Genomic DNA, 21,005 nt, shown 5'->3' with positions numbered 1-21,005 from the left:
CCTGGAAGCCAAATCCGGAGGCAAGCCAGGCCTGCGGCGGGAGTCGGGGCCCCGGCCACCCACCGGGGGAGGGGCTGGGGCTGTGGGGACCCAAGAGTTGGGCTGCTGCTGTCTTCGAGGGCCGCCGGCAGGCCGGCTGGCCGGCCGGCTGGAAGGCAGGCGACGGCTCTGAGCGCGCCGGGTGCGAGGGGCCAGGGGCAGGTGGGGCGAGGGGCCAGGGGCAGGTGGGGCTCGGGGCGGCCAACCGCGCCGGGGGAGCCAGGGCTAAAGGACAGGGGAGGCAGGAAGCCTACAGCACCCGGTATTCCCAGGCGGTCTCCCACCCAAGTACTAACCAGGCCAGACCCTGCTTCGCTTCCCAGATCAGACAAGATCTGGCGCGTTCAGGGTGGTATGGCCCTAGACGGAGGTGGCTGCAGCCAGGCGCCTTAAGAACCTTAAGAACCCTGCGTTGCGCCTCCCTTTTGGTCTGACTTGCCTGCCGGTCAGGCCAGCCGGCCACACCTCTCCAAGGGCCGCGGGCTGCACTTGAGCCGCACGACCTGCGACCGGACTCCGGTCGGCCAGGGCCGGCAGCCCGGCGGCCGCCTGACGCCGCCCGGCCTCCGCACACCGCCAAGCCCGGCCAGAACCCGCCTGGCCCGGCCCGGGGCCCCGGAGGGCTTCCTGGACCCCGAGTGGCCGGCTGGCCGTGCATGCCTGGGCCTGGGGTTGGGGTGAGGGGCGCGGAGGTCTCGGCGCCCTCCCGCCCTGGGCCTCTCCAGGCCCGCCCCCTGTCGGCGCCCGCGCCCACCCCCACCCCCCGCCCCACTCGCCTTCCAGGCTCAGGGCCACGTGGCCCCGGAGGTGTCTGATTCGGGCCCGCCGCGGACCGCGGCCCTCGGTCCTCTGAGCCTCCCGCGGGCGTAGGCGTAGCGCAGCCGGGGCCCTGAGTGCCCATCCTGCCCGCCACCTGCCCAGGGCCCAAACCCACCGCGAGCCACCTGCGCGGTCCACCCCAGTGCCTCAGCCCCACCCCTTCGCCCCACCGCGGCCCCCCTTGTCCCCACGCCGCCCGCCAAGCACGGGACCTTCCTGAGGGCCTTCACACTCTTCCTTAAAGAGTTCTACGTGAATTGAAGACAGGATCTACTGGATTGTCACCAACTGCTAAAACAGACAGACAACAGTTACTTTGATCCTTCTTGCCTTACTGTGAGCTGTGATGGTAGGGAACCTCATGGCTGCTGCACTCAACGCTTTCATTCATTCTCTTGTTTCAAAACAGGGATTCATTGAGCTGCATGGGAGATGAATTCTGTCATTAGAAACGTTGCCACCAGGCTTAAGAAATATATTTATAACTCATTTCTTTCAGGAAACAGGTTTCAAGATCTCCATCAGAAGTCTTTTATTAAGATAAATCACAGCTTTGTCAGTTTCTCCAGAAGTACTCTTATTTTTCACTCCCAAGGAGAAGCGCACTAATAGAACTAAATGAACCTAGTAGGTTATTTTCTCTCTAATGGCACCTGTCTTTATTCATAGGAGTCCGGTCTACGTATTTCCTGGGCTTCCCTGGTGGCTCAGGTGGTGAAGAATCTGTCTGCAATGCAGGAGCCCTGGGTTCCACGGCTGGGTTGAGACGATCGCCTAGAGAAGGGAATGACGACCTCTTCCAGTATTCTTGCCTAGAGAATTCCACGGACAGGGGAACTTGGAAGGCTACATAGTCCATGCAGTCACAAAGACTCGGACACAACTGAGCAACTAATACACGTATTTCTTACTATTTGCTTCGAAGAAGCAATCGTTCATAGCCTTTTATAGCACTTTCTAAAGAACGTGTGGTGCCTTTTTCTTTGTTGTAAGCTGCACTAGGTCTTGGTTGCCACACATGGGATCTTTAATTGTGGCGTGCAAACTCTTACTTGCAGTGTATGGGATCTAGTTCACTGGCCAGAGATGGAACCCAGGCCCCTGCATTGGGAGCAGCCACTGGATGACCAGGGAAGCCCTCTAAAGAACTCTTCAAGTGCAACTTTCCGGATGTTCGCAGCAGCTCCGGGCAGTCCTAGTGATGATACTGTTCTGCACTCTCGAGCCCGTGTCCTCCCCGAGGGACACAGGGGCCAAGCGAGCAGATAGATGCTACCCCAGCGTCAGACCGCAGGGCCAGACTGGCTGTGTAAACTCCCTTCCAGTGATGTCCTCTTTTCACCGTTCCTCTGGTAAATTCAGTACTGCTTTCCTTGGAGCGTGTGTTTAAAAAGGAAATCCTAGATGTGTTCCAACATTACTGCCCACTTTGAGGTGGATTGATATCTACCTAGGACTTGTTTATTAAACCCACCTGCCTGAGTACTGTGACTTGACTGGAGTTTTCTTGAAGTCACTCCTGAAGCATTGTGATGGTTTTGTCTGACATTAATAGATTTTTAAAAATGATACGTGTTGGCGTATGGCTATGAAGAAAGGGGAGAATCTGTTGCTATTGCAAACCAATTATGGAGGCAACTTAAAAAGGAAATCTGAATTGTAACTGTGTTTCTATTTATGTAAAATACGGTCCTTACCTTGCAGTCTGTAGTTGATGTGCACAGACACAGCAGTGGCTCGCGGGTTGCTCTTCTGCCATCTTCCTGTCCTCCTTCAGTCCCTGCATGTGTATAGGAACTTCAGTGAGATAATGGGGCATTTAACAGAGATTGCTCTGCGCAACACTGTCTTTAGTGTTTCTATTTTAAATTTGCTAGGCTGTTAATTTATATGCAAATAAAAGACACAATAAGAGAGTTCTGTGCCTATTGTGTATACGTAACCTGAAAGTAAATGCAGGATATTGATCCCAGAGGGAAAATAAGTTAAGAGCGTCTGCGTTCAAAGATGTTTGAAAGTTCTTATTTCAGGCTGAACCGTTGTTGGTGACCCGTGAAAGTCGCTCAGTCATGTCTGACTCTGCGAACGCAGGGACTATACAGTCCGTGGAATTCTCCAGGCCCGAATACTAGAGTGGGTAGCCGTTCCCTTCTCCAGGGGGTCTCTGCAACCCAGGGATGGAACCCAGGTCTCCTGCATGCCAGGTGGATTCTTCACCAGCTGAGCCACCAGGGAAGCCTGAACACTTATCAGCAGTTAAGGATTTCACAAATGCTAGATTGGAAAGATAAAATAATAATTCTGCTACATTAAAACAGATTTTCTTAAGTTCAAATTTTTTCAATGCAGTTGTAGGGAAGAAGTCTTTCCCCCTTATGGACATATCAGTATGTTAATGCCTAAGAAGTCCTTTTTCGAAAAGTTACAAAAAAGAAAAAAGGCGGAAAATTATGCCAATAAGGCACCACATGATGATGCAAAAAGATGGATACAGACAAGGAAAGAAGGAATAAAAACTAAGCATTATGCTAATGGGAAACCATCATGCAAGTTAATTCGGGGGGAGGGGGGAACCTAATGGAAAACACTTGCTTCTATGCCATAAACCATCTTCGAATTCAGGTTTCATTGGATTTTTCACGATAAACGTTTCATCACCTATACGTTGGCTTGTCGTCTACTTTGTGCAAAAGCCTGGAGCTCCTAACTACTAGGGGGTCTCCCATCCAAGTACTAACTAACCCTGCTTAGTTTCCCAGATCAGAAGACATCTGGCCCGTTCAGGGTGGTATGATCTCATCAGAGGGAGGCGGCTGGCGCCAGGCGCCTTCAAAGCCCTGCGCTGCGCCTCCCTCTCGCTCTGACGTGCCGGTCGAGCCGGCCCGGGCCGCACCTTTCCACGGGGCGCGCGCTGCACTTGAGCCGCACGACCAACGACCGAACTCGGGCCGGCCAGGCCCGGCAGCCCGGCCGACGCCGCCCCGTCCCCGCACACCGCCGCCCTGGCAAGCAAGCCTGGCCCGGCCCGGGGGCCCGGAGGGTTGCCGGGACCACGAGCGGCCGGTCAGGCGTGCAGGCCTGGGCTGCGGGTTGGCGTGAGGGGCGCGGAGGTCTGGGCGCCCACCCACCCTGGGCCTCTCCAGGCCCGCCCCCCGCTCGGGTCCCCCACCCACCCCTCCGGATCGCTGCTCAGGCCCAAGTGGCCCCAGAGGTGTCTGGCTTGCGGGCGGGCCGGCCGCCGCCGGCGACTGGAGCGCGGCAGCCCCGCCCCTTCGCCCGACCGCGGCCCCCCCTTGTCCCCACGCCGCCCGCCAAGCACAGGACCTTCCTGAGAGAGCGGACGAGCGACAGGCAGGGGCACGGACACGGACACACACACACACACTCGCACGCACCCAGGCCAAGGGAGACAGCCGGCCGGCGCAAGCTCCTCAGCCACAGCCAGACCCACAGCGCCTGTGAGAGGCCGCGGGTCAGGAGACTCAGAGGCAGAAAGAGATGAAGGTTCAGAGACAGACTCCCAGACGGCGAGAGGGAGATGAAGACAGACACGCGCGCGGACACACACACACACACACACACACACACACACACACACACACACACACAGAGGTGGAGACAGACAGAGGGAGACAGACCGACTGACAGAAGGCAAACGGGAGACAGACACGGGAGAGAGGATGGCATCCGATCCGAGACAGACACACTGGCACAACCGTGACCACCCCAGAGAGAGGCCCTGCGGAAGAAGCCGCTTCCCCAAGGGAGGGGGCGTTCCCTTGGGGCGGCCCAGGCTGGACGCGGTGCCCTGGGGCTGGCAGTCCCCCGTGGGGTCCCCAAGACTTCCTCGCAGCCGAAGTCTCAAAGGTCCCCTTCAGCTTGGCTCCCTAAGGCAAGACCCAGCCCCCGCCCCCAGACCAGAGGGTGAGTGTGTGAGAGTGTGTGTGTGAGGGTGTCGGTGGGCGAGGCTGTGGTCAGGCCGACTGGGGGCCGGGTGCATACCCACGATGGACGGGGGAGGGTGTGGAGGCGTGGGGGTGGGGCTGGGGGTGGGGAATCTGTGTGGTCCTCTTGCTGTCTCTCTCTCCCTCTTTCTTCTTCTTTTTTTTAAAGGTAAGATGTTTTTATTGAAATATTGGGACTATTCTCTGTACAGCAGCAGTCTCACTGAGAGGCAGTTTTGCCTCCCAAGTAACATTTGACAATGTTTGAAGACATTCTTGATTGTTAAATCTTGGGGAGGGGTGTTATGAGTATCTCATGGGTAAAAGACACAAATGAACAATACTTCGGTTCAATTCTAAACACAGAGAATGTGCCAAATTCTCAAGAAACATTGTTCATACACTTAATTGACTTAATTTCCAAGGTCCTTATGCCTAGAGTAAGTAATCCAGAAACCACACCGTTTCTCGCCTGGCTTTACGCGGGACACGTGGGAGAACAAAAAGTAAGGTTTCACTCCATTCAATGACCTTAGTTTTCTCAGATGCAGTTTTCATAAGCTCACAAACTCCCGACCCACTCACCCTCCCCTGGGGTTGCAAATCTCTCCTTGGAGAAGCCAAAACAAAGAAAGCCCAATCCCGCACGGTGATCAGCGAAGTGCTGAGGAAACCCTCCCTCGGGGTTTCAAGGCGCTGCTCCCGCAGAGGGCCTGCCCACCTAATCACTGCCGGGCAAATGAAGGAGTCCAACCTGCTCGAGAAACGCTCACTCAAGGGAGGCTTTGACCGCCAGAGCCCCGGGCCCAGACCCCACAGAGAGCAATCCCTCCTCAGAGCCTCAAGGGCCAGGCCTCGGGGCCCGCTCCCCCAGGGCAGAAGGTGCGCGCTAGGGCGCGAGACTGGGGCGCCGAGAGGGCCTGGGACGCCCCGCGCACCCGCCCACCCGCCCTCCCAGAGTGGAGGAGGAGCCCGCCGGTCTCCGGCCTCCACCACCCCGGCCCCCGACTTACCGCGGTGCGCTGGGGGAGGGGAAGTGTCAGGAGTGAGGGGCTAGGCCGCACCACCACCCGCCGCTCAGAGAGCAGCGCGCGGCCGCCACGAAACCGTCGCCGCCGCCGTCTCCAGCACCGATACCGACCGCCGCCGCTCCGGGCGCAGCGCGTAGGGGACCCGACTGCGTCGCACGCCGCCCGCCCGCCTTCAGAGGCTCGCTGCGCGCGCTCCGCCCTCGCTGTCTGTGCATTGGCTGACTCCGCCGCCACTGTACCTACATCCGCCCTGTTCTTCACTGGACCACGGGTCTTTTGAAACCGAACGTGAGGGTTGTGAGGGTTGTCTCTGCCAGACTAGGACTCTCTCCCCTCTTTCTGAGTCTCCCTTCCCTGTGCTTTGCAGCTCTTTACCTGTCCAGGGCAGGGTGTGTCTGTGTGTTTCTGTGTGTGTCTTTGTGTGTGTCTTTGTGTGTCTCTGTCTGTGTGTGTGTGTGTGTGTGTGTGTGTGTGTGCGCGCGAACGGTCGCCTGGGAGTACCGGGCTGGGGCTCGGGCTGGGGCAGCCCCCGGGATTGCCTGAGGCATGCCAAGGGAGCCCCAGATGGAGACCCGACTGTCATCTGGTTTCCTGGAAGCCAAATCCGGAGGCAACCCAGGCCTGCGGCGGGAGTCGGGGCCCCGGCCACCCACCGGGGGAGGGGCTGGGGCTGCGGGGACCCAAGAGTTGGGCCGCTGCTGTCTTCGAGGGCCGCCGGCAGGCCGGCTGGCCGGCCTGCTGGAAGGCAGGCGACGGCTCTGAGCGCGCCGGGTGCGAGGGGCCAGGGGCAGGTGGGGCTCGGGGCGGCCAACCGCGCCGGGGGAGCCAGGGCTAAAGGACAGGGGAGGCAGGAAGCCTACAGCACCCGGTATTCCCAGGCGGTCTCCCACCCAAGTACTAACCAGGCCAGACCCTGCTTCGCTTCCCAGATCAGACAAGATCTGGCGCGTTCAGGGTGGTATGGCCCTAGACGGAGGTGGCTGCAGCCAGGCGCCTTAAGAACCTTAAGAACCCTGCGTTGCGCCTCCCTTTTGGTCTGACTTGCCTGCCGGTCAGGCCAGCCGGCCACACCTCTCCAAGGGCCGCGGGCTGCACTTGAGCCGCACGACCTGCGACCGGACTCCGGTCGGCCAGGGCCGGCAGCCCGGCGGCCGCCCGACGCCGCCCGGCCTCCGCACACCGCCAAGCCCGGCCAGAACCCGCCTGGCCCGGCCCGGGGCCCCGGAGGGCTTCCTGGACCCCGAGTGGCCGGCTGGCCGTGCATGCCTGGGCCTGGGGTTGGGGTGAGGGGCGCGGAGGTCTCGGCGCCCTCCCGCCCTGGGCCTCTCCAGGCCCGCCCCCTGTCGGCGCCCGCGCCCACCCCCACCCCCCGCCCCACTCGCCTTCCAGGCTCAGGGCCACGTGGCCCCGGAGGTGTCTGATTCGGGCCCGCCGCGGACCGCGGCCCTCGGTCCTCTGAGCCTCCCGCGGGCGTAGGCGTAGCGCAGCCGGGGCCCTGAGTGCCCATCCTGCCCGCCACCTGCCCAGGGCCCAAACCCACCGCGAGCCACCTGCGCGGTCCACCCCAGTGCCTCAGCCCCACCCCTTCGCCCCACCGCGGCCCCCCTTGTCCCCACGCCGCCCGCCAAGCACGGGACCTTCCTGAGGGCCTTCACACTCTTCCTTAAAGAGTTCTACGTGAATTGAAGACAGGATCTACTGGATTGTCACCAACTGCTAAAACAGACAGACAACAGTTACTTTGATCCTTCTTGCCTTACTGTGAGCTGTGATGGTAGGGAACCTCATGGCTGCTGCACTCAACGCTTTCATTCATTCTCTTGTTTCAAAACAGGGATTCATTGAGCTGCATGGGAGATGAATTCTGTCATTAGAAACGTTGCCACCAGGCTTAAGAAATATATTTATAACTCATTTCTTTCAGGAAACAGGTTTCAAGATCTCCATCAGAAGTCTTTTATTAAGATAAATCACAGCTTTGTCAGTTTCTCCAGAAGTACTCTTATTTTTCACTCCCAAGGAGAAGCGCACTAATAGAACTAAATGAACCTAGTAGGTTATTTTCTCTCTAATGGCACCTGTCTTTATTCATAGGAGTCCGGTCTACGTATTTCCTGGGCTTCCCTGGTGGCTCAGGTGGTGAAGAATCTGTCTGCAATGCAGGAGCCCTGGGTTCCACGGCTGGGTTGAGACGATCGCCTGGAGAAGGGAATGACGACCTCTTCCAGTATTCTTGCCTAGAGAATTCCACGGACAGGGGAACTTGGAAGGCTACATAGTCCATGGAGTCACAAAGACTCGGACACAACGGAGCAACTAATACACGTATTTTTTACTATTTGCTTCGTAGAAGCAATCGTTCATAGCCTTTTATAGCACTTTCTAAAGAACGTGTGGTGCCTTTTTCTTTGTTGTAAGCTGCACTAGGTCTTGGTTGCCACACATGGGATCTTTAATTGTGGCGTGCAAACTCTTACTTGCAGTGTATGTGATCTAGTTCACTGGCCAGAGATGGAACCCAGGCCCCTGCATTGGGAGCAGCCACTGGATGACCAGGGAAGCCCTCTAAAGAACTCTTCAAGTGCAACTTTCCGGATGTTCGCAGCAGCTCCGGGCAGTCCTAGTGATGACACTGTTCTGCACTCTCGAGCCCGTGTCCTCCCCGAGGGACACAGGGGCCAAGCGAGCAGACAGATGCCACCCCAGCGTCAGACCGCAGGGCCAGACTGGCTGTGTAAACTCCCTTCCAGTGATGTCCTCTTTTCACCGTTCCTCTGGTAAATTCAGTACTGCTTTCCTTGGAGCATGTGTTTAAAAAGGAAATCCTAGATGTGTTCCAACATTACTGCCCACTTTGAGGTGGATTGATATCTACCTAGGACTTGTTTATTAAACCCACCTGCCTGAGTACTGTGACTTGACTGGAGTTTTCTTGAAGTCACTCCTGAAGCATTGTGATGGTTTTGTCTGACATTAATAGATTTTTAAAAATGATACGTGTTGGCGTATGGCTATGAAGAAAGGGGAGAATCTGTTGCTATTGCAAACCAATTATGGAGGCAACTTAAAAAGGAAATCTGAATTGTAACTGTGTTTCTATTTATGTAAAATACGGTCCTTACCTTGCAGTCTGTAGTTGATGTGCACAGACACAGCAGTGGCTCGCGGGTTGCTCTTCTGCCATCTTCCTGTCCTCCTTCAGTCCCTGCATGTGTATAGGAACTTCAGTGAGATAATGGGGCATTTAACAGAGATTGCTCTGCGCAACACTGTCTTTAGTGTTTCTATTTTAAATTTGCTAGGCTGTTAATTTATATGCAAATAAAAGACACAATAAGAGAGTTCTGTGCCTATTGTGTATACGTAACCTGAAAGTAAATGCAGGATATTGATCCCAGAGGGAAAATAAGTTAAGAGCGTCTGCGTTCAAAGATGTTTGAAAGTTCTTATTTCAGGCTGAACCGTTGTTGGTGACCCGTGAAAGTCGCTCAGTCATGTCTGACTCTGCGAACGCAGGGACTATACAGTCCGTGGAATTCTCCAGGCCCGAATACTAGAGTGGGTAGCCGTTCCCTTCTCCAGGGGGTCTCTGCAACCCAGGGATGGAACCCAGGTCTCCTGCATGCCAGGTGGATTCTTCACCAGCTGAGCCACCAGGGAAGCCTGAACACTTATCAGCAGTTAAGGATTTCACAAATGCTAGATTGGAAAGATAAAATAATAATTCTGCTACATTAAAACAGATTTTCTTAAGTTCAAATTTTTTCAATGCAGTTGTAGGGAAGAAGTCTTTCCCCCTTATGGACATATCAGTATGTTAATGCCTAAGAAGTCCTTTTTCGAAAAGTTACAAAAAAGAAAAAAGGCGGAAAATTATGCCAATAAGGCACCACATGATGATGCAAAAAGATGGATACAGACAAGGAAAGAAGGAATAAAAACTAAGCATTATGCTAATGGGAAACCATCATGCAAGTTAATTCGGGGGGAGGGGGGAACCTAATGGAAAACACTTGCTTCTATGCCATAAACCATCTTCGAATTCAGGTTTCATTGGATTTTTCACGATAAACGTTTCATCACCTATACGTTGGCTTGTCGTCTACTTTGTGCAAAAGCCTGGAGCTCCTAACTACTAGGGGGTCTCCCATCCAAGTACTAACTAACCCTGCTTAGTTTCCCAGATCAGAAGACATCTGGCCCGTTCAGGGTGGTATGATCTCATCAGAGGGAGGCGGCTGGCGCCAGGCGCCTTCAAAGCCCTGCGCTGCGCCTCCCTCTCGCTCTGACGTGCCGGTCGAGCCGGCCCGGGCCGCACCTTTCCACGGGGCGCGCGCTGCACTTGAGCCGCACGACCAACGACCGAACTCGGGCCGGCCAGGCCCGGCAGCCCGGCCGACGCCGCCCCGTCCCCGCACACCGCCGCCCTGGCAAGCAAGCCTGGCCCGGCCCGGGGGCCCGGAGGGTTGCCGGGACCACGAGCGGCCGGTCAGGCGTGCAGGCCTGGGCTGCGGGTTGGCGTGAGGGGCGCGGAGGTCTGGGCGCCCACCCACCCTGGGCCTCTCCAGGCCCGCCCCCCGCTCGGGTCCCCCACCCACCCCTCCGGATCGCTGCTCAGGCCCAAGTGGCCCCAGAGGTGTCTGGCTTGCGGGCGGGCCGGCCGCCGCCGGCGACTGGAGCGCGGCAGCCCCGCCCCTTCGCCCGACCGCGGCCCCCCCTTGTCCCCACGCCGCCCGCCAAGCACAGGACCTTCCTGAGAGAGCGGACGAGCGACAGGCAGGGGCACGGACACGGACACACACACACACACTCGCACGCACCCAGGCCAAGGGAGACAGCCGGCCGGCGCAAGCTCCTCAGCCAGAGCCAGACCCACAGCGCCTGTGAGAGGCCGCGGGTCAGGAGACTCAGAGGCAGAAAGAGATGAAGGTTCAGAGACAGACTCCCAGACGGCGAGAGGGAGATGAAGACAGACACGCGCGCGGACACACACACACACACACACACACACACAGAGGTGGAGACAGACAGAGGGAGACAGACCGACTGACAGAAGGCAAACGGGAGACAGACACGGGAGAGAGGATGGCATCCGATCCGAGACAGACACACTGGCACAACCGTGACCACCCCAGAGAGAGGCCCTGCGGAAGAAGCCGCTTCCCCAAGGGAGGGGGCGTTCCCTTGGGGCGGCCCAGGCTGGACGCGGTGCCCTGGGGCTGGCAGTCCCCCGTGGGGTCCCCAAGACTTCCTCGCAGCTGAAGTCTCAAAGGTCCCCTTCAGCTTGGCTCCCTAAGGCAAGACCCAGCCCCCGCCCCCAGACCAGAGGGTGAGTGTGTGAGAGTGTGTGTGTGAGGGTGTCGGTGGGCGAGGCTGTGGTCAGGCCGACCGGGGGCCGGGTGCATACCCACGATGGACGGGGGAGGGTGTGGAGGCGTGGGGGTGGGGCTGGGGGTGGGGAATCTGTGTGGTCCTCTTGCTGTCTCTCTCTCCCTCTTTCTTCTTCTTCTTTTTTTTTTAAAAGGTAAGATGCTTTTATTGAAATATTGGGAATATTCTCTGTACAGCAGCAGTCTCACTGAGAGGCAGTTTTGCCTCCCAAGTAACATTTGACAATGGTTGAAGACATTCTTGATTGTTAAATCTTGGGGAGGGGTGTTATGAGTATCTCATGGGTAAAAGACACAAATGAAAAATACTTCGGTTCAATTCTAAACACAGAGAATGTGCCAAATTCTCAAGAAACATTGTTCATACACTTAATTGACTTAATTTCCAAGGTCCTTATGCCTAGAGTAAGTAATCCAGAAACCACACCGTTTCTCGCCTGGCTTTACGCGGGACACGTGGGAGAACAAAAAGTAAGGTTTCACTCCATTCAATGACCTTAGTTTTCTCAGATGCAGTTTTCATAAGCTCACAAACTCCCGACCCACTCACCCTCCCCTGGGGTTGCAAATCTCTCCTTGGAGAAGCCAAAACAAAGAAAGCCCAATCCCGCACGGTGATCAGCGAAGTGCTGAGGAAACCCTCCCTCGGGGTTTCAAGGCGCTGCTCCCGCAGAGGGCCTGCCCACCTAATCACTGCCGGGCAAATGAAGGAGTCCAACCTGCTCGAGAAACGCTCACTCAAGGGAGGCTTTGACCGCCAGAGCCCCGGGCCCAGACCCCACAGAGAGCAATCCCTCCTCAGAGCCTCAAGGGCCAGGCCTCGGGGCCCGCTCCCCCAGGGCAGAAGGTGCGCGCTAGGGCGCGAGACTGGGGCGCCGAGAGGGCCTGGGACGCCCCGCGCACCCGCCCACCCGCCCTCCCAGAGTGGAGGAGGAGCCCGCCGGTCTCCGGCCTCCACCACCCCGGCCCCCGACTTACCGCGGTGCGCTGGGGGAGGGGAAGTGTCAGGAGTGAGGGGCTAGGCCGCACCACCACCCGCCGCTCAGAGAGCAGCGCGCGGCCGCCACGAAACCGTCGCCGCCGCCGTCTCCAGCACCGATACCGACCGCCGCCGCTCCGGGCGCAGCGCGTAGGGGGCCCGACTGCGTCGCACGCCGCCCGCCCGCCGTCAGAGGCTCGCTGCGCGCGCTCCGCCCTCGCTGTCTGTGCATTGGCAGACGCCGCCGCCACTCTACCTACATCCGCCCTGTTCTTCACTGGACCACGGGGCTTTTGAAACCGAACGTGAGGGTTGTGAGGGTGGTCTCTGCCAGACTAGGACTCTCTCCCCTCTTTCTGAGTCTCCCTTCCCTGTGCTTTGCAGCTCTTCACCTGTCCTGGGCGGGGTGTGTCTCTGTGTGTGTGTGTGTGTGTCTGTGTGTGTGTCTGTGTGTGTGTGTGTGTGTGTGTGTGTGTGTGCGCGCGCGCGAACGGTCGCCTGGGAGTACCAGGCTGGGGCTCGGGCTGGGGCAGCCCCCGGGATTGCCTGAGGCATGCCAAGGGAGCCCCAGATGGAGACCCGACTGTCATCTGGTTTCCTGGAAGCCAAATCCGGAGGCAACCCAGGCCTGCGGCGGGAGTCGGGGCCCCGGCCACCCACCGGGGGAGGGGCTGGGGCTGCGGGGACCCAAGAGTTGGGCTGCTGCTGTCTTCGAGGGCCGCCGGCAGGCCGGCTGGCCGGCCGGCTGGAAGGCAGGCGACGGCTCTGAGCGCGCCGGGTGCGAGGGGCCAGGGGCAGGTGGGGCGAGGGGCCAGGGGCAGGTGGGGCTCGGGGCGGCCAACCGCGCCGGGGGAGCCAGGGCTAAAGGACAGGGGAGGCAGGAAGCCTACAGCACCCGGTATTCCCAGGCGGTCTCCCACCCAAGTACTAACCAGGCCAGACCCTGCTTCGCTTCCCAGATCAGACAAGATCTGGCGCGTTCAGGGTGGTATGGCCCTAGACGGAGGTGGCTGCAGCCAGGCGCCTTAAGAACCTTAAGAACCCTGCGTTGCGCCTCCCTTTTGGTCTGACTTGCCTGCCGGTCAGGCCAGCCGGCCACACCTCTCCAAGGGCCGCGGGCTGCACTTGAGCCGCACGACCTGCGACCGGACTCCGGTCGGCCAGGGCCGGCAGCCCGGCGGCCGCCCGACGCCGCCCGGCCTCCGCACACCGCCAAGCCCGGCCAGAACCCGCCTGGCCCGGCCCGGGGCCCCGGAGGGCTTCCTGGACCCCGAGTGGCCGGCTGGCCGTGCATGCCTGGGCCTGGGGTTGGGGTGAGGGGCGCGGAGGTCTCGGCGCCCTCCCGCCCTGGGCCTCTCCAGGCCCGCCCCCTGTCGGCGCCCGCGCCCACCCCCACCCCCCCGCCCCACTCGCCTTCCAGGCTCAGGGCCACGTGGCCCCGGAGGTGTCTGATTCGGGCCCGCCGCGGACCGCGGCCCTCGGTCCTCTGAGCCTCCCGCGGGCGTAGGCGTAGCGCAGCCGGGGCCCTGAGTGCCCATCCTGCCCGGCACCTGCCCAGGGCCCAAACCCACCGCGAGCCACCTGCGCGGTCCACCCCAGCGCCTCAGCCCCACCCCTTCGCCCCACCGCGGCCCCCCTTGTCCCCACGCCGCCCGCCAAGCACGGGACCTTCCTGAGGGCCTTCACACTCTTCCTTAAAGAGTTCTACGTGAATTGAAGACAGGATCTACTGGATTGTCACCAACTGCTAAAACAGACAGACAACAGTTACTTTGATCCTTCTTGCCTTACTGTGAGCTGTGATGGTAGGGAACCTCATGGCTGCTGCACTCAACGCTTTCATTCATTCTCTTGTTTCAAAACAGGGATTCATTGAGCTGCATGGGAGATGAATTCTGTCATTAGAAACGTTGCCACCAGGCTTAAGAAATATATTTATAACTCATTTCTTTCAGGAAACAGGTTTCAAGATCTCCATCAGAAGTCTTTTATTAAGATAAATCACAGCTTTGTCAGTTTCTCCAGAAGTACTCTTATTTTTCACTCCCAAGGAGAAGCGCACTAATAGAACTAAATGAACCTAGTAGGTTATTTTCTCTCTAATGGCACCTGTCTTTATTCATAGGAGTCCGGTCTACGTATTTCCTGGGCTTCCCTGGTGGCTCAGGTGGTGAAGAATCTGTCTGCAATGCAGGAGCCCTGGGTTCCACGGCTGGGTTGAGACGATCGCCTAGAGAAGGGAATGACGACCTCTTCCAGTATTCTTGCCTAGAGAATTCCACGGACAGGGGAACTTGGAAGGCTACATAGTCCATGGAGTCACAAAGACTCGGACACAACGGAGCAACTAATACACGTATTTTTTACTATTTGCTTCGTAGAAGCAATCGTTCATAGCCTTTTATAGCACTTTCTAAAGAACGTGTGGTGCCTTTTTCTTTGTTGTAAGCTGCACTAGGTCTTGGTTGCCACACATGGGATCTTTAATTGTGGCGTGCAAACTCTTACTTGCAGTGTATGGGATCTAGTTCACTGGCCAGAGATGGAACCCAGGCCCCTGCATTGGGAGCAGCCACTGGATGACCAGGGAAGCCCTCTAAAGAACTCTTCAAGTGCAACTTTCCGGATGTTCGCAGCAGCTCCGGGCAGTCCTAGTGATGATACTGTTCTGCACTCTCGAGCCCGTGTCCTCCCCGAGGGACACAGGGGCCAAGCGAGCAGACAGATGCTACCCCAGCGTCAGACCGCAGGGCCAGACTGGCTGTGTAAACTCCCTTCCAGTGATGTCCTCTTTTCACCGTTCCTCTGGTAAATTCAGTACTGCTTTCCTTGGAGCGTGTGTTTAAAAAGGAAATCCTAGATGTGTTCCAACATTACTGCCCACTTTGAGGTGGATTGATATCTACCTAGGACTTGTTTATTAAACCCACCTGCCTGAGTACTGTGACTTGACTGGAGTTTTCTTGAAGTCACTCCTGAAGCATTGTGATGGTTTTGTCTGACATTAATAGATTTTTAAAAATGATACGTGTTGGCGTATGGCTATGAAGAAAGGGGAGAATCTGTTGCTATTGCAAACCAATTATGGAGGCAACTTAAAAAGGAAATCGGAATTGTAACTGTGTTTCTATTTATGTAAAATACGGTCCTTACCTTGCAGTCTGTAGTTGATGTGCACAGACACAGCAGTGGCTCGCGGGTTGCTCTTCTGCCATCTTCCTGTCCTCCTTCAGTCCCTGCATGTGTATAGGAACTTCAGTGAGATAATGGGGCATTTAACAGAGATTGCTCTGCGCAACACTGTCTTTAGTGTTTCTATTTTAAATTTGCTAGGCTGTTAATTTATATGCAAATAAAAGACACAATAAGAGAGTTCTGTGCCTATTGTGTATACGTAACCTGAAAGTAAATGCAGGATATTGATCCCAGAGGGAAAATAAGTTAAGAGCGTCTGCGTTCAAAGATGTTTGAAAGTTCTTATTTCAGGCTGAACCGTTGTTGGTGACCCGTGAAAGTCGCTCAGTCATGTCTGACTCTGCGAACGCAGGGACTATACAGTCCGTGGAATTCTCCAGGCCCGAATACTAGAGTGGGTAGCCGTTCCCTTCTCCAGGGGGTCTCTGCAACCCAGGGATGGAACCCAGGTCTCCTGCATGCCAGGTGGATTCTTCACCAGCTGAGCCACCAGGGAAGCCTGAACACTTATCAGCAGTTAAGGATTTCACAAATGCTAGATTGGAAAGATAAAATAATAATTCTGCTACATTAAAACAGATTTTCTTAAGTTCAAATTTTTTCAATGCAGTTGTAGGGAAGAAGTCTTTCCCCCTTATGGACATATCAGTATGTTAATGCCTAAGAAGTCCTTTTTCGAAAAGTTACAAAAAAGAAAAAAGGCGGAAAATTATGCCAATAAGGCACCACATGATGATGCAAAAAGATGGATACAGACAAGGAAAGAAGGAATAAAAACTAAGCATTATGCTAATGGGAAACCATCATGCAAGTTAATTCGGGGGGAGGGGGGAACCTAATGGAAAACACTTGCTTCTATGCCATAAACCATCTTCGAATTCAGGTTTCATTGGATTTTTCACGATAAACGTTTCATCACCTATACGTTGGCTTGTCGTCTACTTTGTGCAAAAGCCTGGAGCTCCTAACTACTAGGGGGTCTCCCATCCAAGTACTAACTAACCCTGCTTAGTTTCCCAGATCAGAAGACATCTGGCCCGTTCAGGGTGGTATGATCTCATCAGAGGGAGGCGGCTGGCGCCAGGCGCCTTCAAAGCCCTGCGCTGCGCCTCCCTCTCGCTCTGACGTGCCGGTCGAGCCGGCCCGGGCCGCACCTTTCCACGGGGCGCGCGCTGCACTTGAGCCGCACGACCAACGACCGAACTCGGGCCGGCCAGGCCCGGCAGCCCGGCCGACGCCGCCCCCGTCCCCCGCACACCGCCGCCCTGGCAAGCAAGCCTGGCCCGGCCCGGGGGCCCGGAGGGTTGCCGGGACCACGAGCGGCCGGTCAGGCGTGCAGGCCTGGGCTGCGGGTTGGCGTGAGGGGCGCGGAGGTCTGGGCGCCCACCCACCCTGGGCCTCTCCAGGCCCGCCCCCCGCTCGGGTCCCCCACCCACCCCTCCGGATCGCTGCTCAGGCCCAAGTGGCCCCAGAGGTGTCTGGCTTGCGGGCGGGCCGGCCGCCGCCGGCGACTGGAGCGCGGCAGCCCCGCCCCTTCGCCCGACCGCGGCCCCCCCTTGTCCCCACGCCGCCCGCCAAGCACAGGACCTTCCTGAGAGAGCGGACGAGCGACAGGCAGGGGCACGGACACGGACACACACACACACACTCGCACGCACCCAGGCCAAGGGAGACAGCCGGCCGGCGCAAGCTCCTCAGCCACAGCCAGACCCACAGCGCCTGTGAGAGGCCGGGGGTCAGGAGACTCAGAGGCAGAAAGAGATGAAGGTTCAGAGACAGACTCCCAGACGGCGAGAGGGAGATGAAGACAGACACGCGCGCGGACACACACACACACACACACACACACACAGAGGTGGAGACAGACAGAGGGAGACAGACCGACTGACAGAAGGCAAACGGGAGACAGACACGGGAGAGAGGATGGCATCCGATCCGAGACAGACACACTGGCACAACCGTGACCACCCCAGAGAGAGGCCCTGCGGAAGAAGCCGCTTCCCCAAGGGAGGGGGCGTTCCCTTGGGGCGGCCCAGGCTGGACGCGGTGCCCTGGGGCTGGCAGTCCCCCGTGGGGTCCCCAAGACTTCCTCGCAGCTGAAGTCTCAAAGGTCCCCTTCAGCTTGGCTCCCTAAGGCAAGACCCAGCCCCCGCCCCCAGACCAGAGGGTGAGTGTGTGAGAGTGTGTGTGTGAGGGTGTCGGTGGGCGAGGCTGTGGTCAGGCCGACCGGGGGCCGGGTGCATACCCACGATGGACGGGGGAGGGTGTGGAGGCGTGGGGGTGGGGCTGGGGGTGGGGAATCTGTGTGGTCCTCTTGCTGTCTCTCTCTCCCTCTTTCTTCTTCTTCTTTTTTTTTTAAAAGGTAAGATGCTTTTATTGAAATATTGGGAATATTCTCTGTACAGCAGCAGTCTCACTGAGAGGCAGTTTTGCCTCCCAAGTAACATTTGACAATGGTTGAAGACATTCTTGATTGTTAAATCTTGGGGAGGGGTGTTATGAGTATCTCATGGGTAAAAGACACAAATGAAAAATACTTCGGTTCAATTCTAAACACAGAGAATGTGCCAAATTCTCAAGAAACATTGTTCATACACTTAATTGACTTAATTTCCAAGGTCCTTATGCCTAGAGTAAGTAATCCAGAAACCACACCGTTTCTCGCCTGGCTTTACGCGGGACACGTGGGAGAACAAAAAGTAAGGTTTCACTCCATTCAATGACCTTAGTTTTCTCAGATGCAGTTTTCATAAGCTCACAAACTCCCGACCCACTCACCCTCCCCTGGGGTTGCAAATCTCTCCTTGGAGAAGCCAAAACAAAGAAAGCCCAATCCCGCACGGTGATCAGCGAAGTGCTGAGGAAACCCTCCCTCGGGGTTTCAAGGCGCTGCTCCCGCAGAGGGCCTGCCCACCTAATCACTGCCGGGCAAATGAAGGAGTCCAACCTGCTCGAGAAACGCTCACTCAAGGGAGGCTTTGACCGCCAGAGCCCCGGGCCCAGACCCCACAGAGAGCAATCCCTCCTCAGAGCCTCAAGGGCCAGGCCTCGGGGCCCGCTCCCCCAGGGCAGAAGGTGCGCGCTAGGGCGCGAGACTGGGGCGCCGAGAGGGCCTGGGACGCCCCGCGCACCCGCCCACCCGCCCTCCCAGAGTGGAGGAGGAGCCCGCCGGTCTCCGGCCTCCACCACCCCCGGCCCCCGACTTACCGCGGTGCGCTGGGGGAGGGGAAGTGTCAGGAGTGAGGGGCTAGGCCGCACCACCACCCGCCGCTCAGAGAGCAGCGCGCGGCCGCCACGAAACCGTCGCCGCCGCCGTCTCCAGCACCGATACCGACCGCCGCCGCTCCGGGCGCAGCGCGTAGGGGGCCCGACTGCGTCGCACGCCGCCCCGCCCGCCGTCAGAGGCTCGCTGCGCGCGCTCCGCCCTCGCTGTCTGTGCATTGGCTGACGCCGCCGCCACTCTACCTACATCCGCCCTGTTCTTCACTGGACCACGGGGCTTTTGAAACCGAACGTGAGGGTTGTGAGGGTGGTCTCTGCCAGACTAGGACTCTCTCCCCTCTTTCTGAGTCTCCCTTCCCTGTGCTTTGCAGCTCTTCACCTGTCCTGGGCGGGGTGTGTCTCTGTGTGTGTCTTTGTGTGTCTGTGTGTGTGTCTGTGTGTGTGTGTGTGTGTGTGTGTGTGTGTGTGCGCGCGCGCGAACGGTCGCCTGGGAGTACCAGGCTGGGGCTCGGGCTGGGGCAGCCCCCGGGATTGCCTGAGGCATGCCAAGGGAGCCCCAGATGGAGACCCGACTGTCATCTGGTTTCCTGGAAGCCAAATCCGGAGGCAAGCCAGGCCTGCGGCGGGAGTCGGGGCCCCGGCCACCCACCGGGGGAGGGGCTGGGGCTGCGGGGACCCAAGAGTTGGGCTGCTGCTGTCTTCGAGGGCCGCCGGCAGGCCGGCTGGCCGGCCGGCTGGAAGGCAGGCGACGGCTCTGAGCGCGCCGGGTGCGAGGGGCCAGGGGCAGGTGGGGCGAGGGGCCAGGGGCAGGTGGGGCTCGGGGCGGCCAACCGCGCCGGGGGAGCCAGGGCTAAAGGACAGGGGAGGCAGGAAGCCTACAGCACCCGGTATTCCCAGGCGGTCTCCCACCCAAGTACTAACCAGGCCAGACCCTGCTTCGCTTCCCAGATCAGACAAGATCTGGCGCGTTCAGGGTGGTATGGCCCTAGACGGAGGTGGCTGCAGCCAGGCGCCTTAAGAACCTTAAGAACCCTGCGTTGCGCCTCCCTTTTGGTCTGACTTGCCTGCCGGTCAGGCCAGCCGGCCACACCTCTCCAAGGGCCGCGGGCTGCACTTGAGCCGCACGACCTGCGACCGGACTCCGGTCGGCCAGGGCCGGCAGCCCGGCGGCCGCCCGACGCCGCCCGGCCTCCGCACACCGCCAAGCCCGGCCAGAACCCGCCTGGCCCGGCCCGGGGCCCCGGAGGGCTTCCTGGACCCCGAGTGGCCGGCTGGCCGTGCATGCCTGGGCCTGGGGTTGGGGTGAGGGGCGCGGAGGTCTCGGCGCCCTCCCCGCCCTGGGCCTCTCCAGGCCCGCCCCCCTGTCGGCGCCCGCGCCCACCCCCACCCCCCGCCCCACTCGCCTTCCAGGCTCAGGGCCACGTGGCCCCGGAGGTGTCTGATTCGGGCCCGCCGCGGACCGCGGCCCTCGGTCCTCTGAGCCTCCCGCGGGCGTAGGCGTAGCGCAGCCGGGGCCCTGAGTGCCCATCCTGCCCGGCACCTGCCCAGGGCCCAAACCCACCGCGAGCCACCTGCGCGGTCCACCCCAGTGCCTCAGCCCCACCCCTTCGCCCCACCGCGGCCCCCCTTGTCCCCACGCCGCCCGCCAAGCACGGGACCTTCCTGAGGGCCTTCACACTCTTCCTTAAAGAGTTCTACGTGAATTGAAGACAGGATCTACTGGATTGTCACCAACTGCTAAAACAGACAGACAACAGTTACTTTGATCCTTCTTGCCTTACTGTGAGCTGTGATGGTAGGGAACCTCATGGCTGCTGCACTCAACGCTTTCATTCATTCTCTTGTTTCAAAACAGGGATTCATTGAGCTGCATGGGAGATGAATTCTGTCATTAGAAACGTTGCCACCAGGCTTAAGAAATATATTTATAACTCATTTCTTTCAGGAAACAGGTTTCAAGATCTCCATCAGAAGTCTTTTATTAAGATAAATCACAGCTTTGTCAGTTTCTCCAGAAGTACTCTTATTTTTCACTCCCAAGGAGAAGCGCACTAATAGAACTAAATGAACCTAGTAGGTTATTTTCTCTCTAATGGCACCTGTCTTTATTCATAGGAGTCCGGTCTACGTATTTCCTGGGCTTCCCTGGTGGCTCAGGTGGTGAAGAATCTGTCTGCAATGCAGGAGCCCTGGGTTCCACGGCTGGGTTGAGACGATCGCCTAGAGAAGGGAATGACGACCTCTTCCAGTATTCTTGCCTAGAGAATTCCACGGACAGGGGAACTTGGAAGGCTACATAGTCCATGGAGTCACAAAGACTCGGACACAACGGAGCAACTAATACACGTATTTTTTACTATTTGCTTCGTAGAAGCAATCGTTCATA

At 58.1% G+C, this 21,005-nt stretch overlaps 4 pseudogenes; all 4 read right to left on the bottom strand.

Annotated features, from left to right (window-relative positions):
- Positions 1–286: 286 nt before the first annotated feature.
- On the bottom strand, positions 287–405 carry LOC122688759 (annotated as a pseudogene).
- Positions 406–6,686: 6,281 nt separating this feature from the next.
- LOC122688758 lies at positions 6,687–6,805 on the bottom strand (annotated as a pseudogene).
- Positions 6,806–13,085: 6,280 nt separating this feature from the next.
- On the bottom strand, positions 13,086–13,204 carry LOC122688756 (annotated as a pseudogene).
- Positions 13,205–19,491: 6,287 nt separating this feature from the next.
- On the bottom strand, positions 19,492–19,610 carry LOC122688755 (annotated as a pseudogene).
- Positions 19,611–21,005: the final 1,395 nt, after the last annotated feature.

The sequence above is a fragment of the Cervus elaphus genome, chromosome 33, assembly GCF_910594005.1.
Source record: "Cervus elaphus chromosome 33, mCerEla1.1, whole genome shotgun sequence".
Classification (NCBI taxonomy): domain Eukaryota; kingdom Metazoa; phylum Chordata; class Mammalia; order Artiodactyla; family Cervidae; genus Cervus; species Cervus elaphus.
This window is presented reverse-complemented; position numbering and strand designations above follow the sequence as displayed.